Here is a 4,008-nt window from a genome sequence, read left to right as displayed (position 1 = left end):
GAGAGAGAGAGATGCGAGACGCGAGAAAGAGAGAGAGAGAGAGAGAGAGAGAGTGAGGAGAGAGGAGTTTGAGAAAGAGAGAGAGGTGAGACGAGAGAGAGGGCAGGAGAGAGAAGAGAGAGAGCGGCGCGCGCGCAGAATTGAGCGACAAGCTGCTCAGTAACTATTGCTGGCGCACCATGCGTAAACTATTAGCCGAGACGCTCGCTGATCTTTGTTCGCAGAAACAGTAGCTGTACTATTACGCACCTGCGCGTCCTGCTGCCCTCACAGTGCCAGCCGCGTCAGCAGTGCGCCACCTCATAGCAGACGGAGGTTTTCTGCCGCAGGCTTCTCCTCCTCGTGCCTGCAGCACATGCAGCTGCTGCCGTCGTACTCTCAGTTCCACTCACAATTAAAATATACTTAGTACTGCTGCTTAGTTACTTTCATGTAATAAGCTACTTAGAGTTAGTAATTAGTAGTACTTTAGCACATCTGGCCCTGGCTGCCTTCGGTTATGTTCAGTGCATTCGTCATTTCAGTGCCTTTAGTACTTCGGTAGGTTACGGTCTAGGGTTGAGCGTCAGTGTTCTCGTGTTTCATAGTATGGTTATAGACTAAACACGCTGTGGACGCACTGTGCTCGTAAAGTGATCGGACGACTGACTGGGATATTGTAGTTGACATCGCTTTCTCCGAAACATTTCTGAAGCCTTTTTAGCGTTGTCTTTTTTAATTAATACCACCCGGGGTGTATACGCAGATATGCAATGTACCGGCCTTTACAGCTCGCGAACACCTGTTATTATATCATAATAAATATATATCTATGTATTTGGTAGCACGTTACGGTCTTTGACACCGGCAATCGCTGCGGTGCATGCATATAAGCAAAAGATTTTTGCGAACAAAGCACGCAGCATAGCTATAGGCTGTAAACGTCCTCCTGCGAGTGAGTACACGTTTCGACTTATGTTAAGCCGCATTGGTCCAACGGGGCCGCCGGCCGATGCTGTGAGGGGAGGAGACAGAGAGAGAGACCGAGAGAGAGAGAGAGAAAAGAAGAGAAATGATGGCGGTCAGGACAGAGCCCAGGAGAACGAGGATAGAGAGAGTCAAGTGGAACAGCGACTATTGTCTAGATTTGAGCAGGGCGTGAAGAGAGAGAGAGATTGGGGGGCATGAGAAAGAGAGGAAGGGAGCAGAGCAGATCACAGGCGAGAGCAGAGATCGCGATAGAGAGAGACAGAGAGAGAGAGCAGGAGATGATGAGAGGGAGAGAGAAGACACTCCACCCTGATAGAGGAGGGCAGACCAGACAGACAGACAGACAGACAGACAGGCGAGATACTCAAAGGATATAACAGAGAGAGAAGCTGAGTGTGAGACGAGCAGGAAATTAAAAACGAAATCGGTATTGAGTAGAGCGAACCCGATGTGGGATGTCGATGACATCTAACGGAATGTGAGAGAGAGAGAGAGGAGAGAGATAAGGCGCCGCCCCGGCCACGAAAAAAAGAGCGAGGTAGTGACTGAGAGTGGGGGCCTGCATGGAGCGGCTACGAGCGGCAATCGTTATCCTGGTGTCCAAGGATCTTGCTCAAACTGGTCTTTGTTACGGTGCCCGTGCTCTTGTATCGGTCGGTACGGATCCGCGAGATCAGGCACTAACATCGGATCAGCGCCGTCGATGTCTTTGTTGTCAGCAAGTTCCAACTTTTTCTTTAATCTGCACTGCTCTGCCTCGTTACTCTACTCTCGAGAGTGTGACGACGACAGTGGGTGGTAAGCAGCTGCTCGCGAACTTGACTGTTCGGCTAGGTACTCTTACGTGTTGCAACTCGATGTTTTGTGTGTATGTTGTACTACTCACCTATGCGCTCCTACACACACGCACACGCCGCACTCACACACACACACACACACACACACACACACACACACACACAAAACACAACACACACACACACACACACACACACACACACACAAACACACACACACACACGCAGCGCGCCGCGCGCATGCACACGCACGGCTTACCTGGAACTTGTCTTTTCGTAGCGAGTCGAAAATCTGTTTTCGTGTGGATGTTGCATTTACCTATACGTCCCCAGACACCCGCGGTATTACCTGAACTTCTTTTTCCGTAGCGAGTCGAAAATCTGTTTTTGTGTAGATGTTGCATTTACCTATACGTCCCAGACACCGCCGCTTACCTGAACTTCTCTCTTTCGTAAGAGTCGAAATCTGTTTTTGTGTGGGTATGTTGTAACTTTACCTATACGTCCCCAGACACCCGCGACATTACCTGAACTTCTTTTTCCGTAGCGAGTCGAAAATCTGTTTTTGTGTAGATGTTGCATTTACCTATACGTCCCCAGACACCCGCGGCATTACCTGAACTTCTCTTTTCGTAGAGAGTCGAAAATCTGTTTTCGTGTGGATGTTGTACTTAGCCATACGCCCCCTAGACACCCACGGTCTTACCTGCACTTCTCTTTTCGTAGAGAGTCGAAAATCTGTTTTCGTGTGGATGTTTTACTTACCTATACGCCCCCAGACACCCACGGCATTACCTAAACTTCTCTTTTCGTAGAGAGTCGAAAATCTGTTTTTGTGTGGATGTTGTACTTAGCCATACGCCCCCCAGACACCCACGGCTTTATCTGAGCTGGTCTTCAAGTAGCGAATCGAAAATCTGTTTTCGCAGCGCTGTAGTGCTCGTGTATGCGCCGCCTACCCAGTCTGTTTTCTCGCAGATGCTGTATTTACGTAGTGCGGCTACAGTGATGGTTTTCCCTGAGCCGGTCCTAACCTTCAAGCATCGATAAAAGCTGCAGCATTAGTTTTTTTGCCTATGTTGGTCCTATACAGTTCTATACGTCCACGGGTTTTTACCCGGGCCGAGACATACGCGAAGCGGAAGCCTGGGCCGTCTCTACGGAACGATGATTCTCTATATTGATTGCCCTCATGTGGATTTGACGAGCTTAGAGACATGAACACCTGAGCCGGGAGGCTGTGTCCGCAACCTTCCGGTTACTGAGGGTTCGAGTCTCGCCGCGTTTGGCGCCGGCTTTGATTGTGGGGTGTTTTCCTCGTGCGGGTGCCCAGGTATATTCTCTCGTTACACGGCTTTAACTGTTTTTTATTGTTAGCGGAACCAAGGCCAACATCGCTTCAGCTTCCACGTTAGACATTCACTATATATTAGCAAGGTCGTGCTCAGTCACTCTCATATGTACACTCCTTTCAGTGTAGCGTTAGACCCATTACAGGCAAACCCCGTGTTAGCTGTTACCGCTCCAGAACGGATTCGTCTCTACAGATGAAACGTTTGGCGTCTCCCCCCGAGTGGCGGTTATGCATCGAAACGACCTCTATGAAACGGACACGCACTTATAAAAGAACACGTTTGGCGTTTCCCTTGAGTAATGGTTGACTGTGCAGACTGTGCACCGAAACTTACTCAATACACGGTCTCTTGATCCCGGACCACCACGTGCCGCTAGCATCGTACCGCCAGCGACGCTTGACTGTGCATCCATCCTCTCTCGCAAGAATGTCACCGAGGTGGAGAAGGAGTCGTTAGTAGCTAAATGACAGTGCTAGGTAGTCGTTGTCGGCGCGTTGTTGTGCATTGTCGTCGCATATTAGCCGCGCGACGTCGGTCCCGACCATTTGCAATACAACGCGTCCGCAGGCGTCCTTGCCTTGGCGGGACAACGTCGTACAAAGAGTGTCTTTGTCGCGGGGGCGAGTAGGGGAAGGGAGACTCACGGGCGCGCATGCTGGACTATTAACTGGGAGTGAACGGGAGGTCGGGCAGCATCTAAGCGGCAGTTTCTACCACCCGCAGGGCGCGGTTAAAGGTCACCGCCGACTGTTGCGGAAACGGGCAGAAGGTCGCGCGGTTGTTCTCGCGCTCTCTCTCTCTCTTCCCCTCTCTCGCTTTCTCTCTTGTTCTCTCGCCCTGCCCCTTCTCTCTTGCTTCCCCTCTCGTTCTCTCGTCCCTTCTCTCTT

Source organism: Priapulus caudatus, unplaced genomic scaffold (assembly GCF_000485595.1).
Source record: "Priapulus caudatus unplaced genomic scaffold, Priapulus_caudatus-5.0.1 Scaffold123, whole genome shotgun sequence".
Classification (NCBI taxonomy): domain Eukaryota; kingdom Metazoa; phylum Priapulida; class Priapulimorpha; order Priapulimorphida; family Priapulidae; genus Priapulus; species Priapulus caudatus.
The sequence above is the reverse complement of the archived record's forward strand: the minus strand, read 5'-3'. Positions refer to the sequence as shown.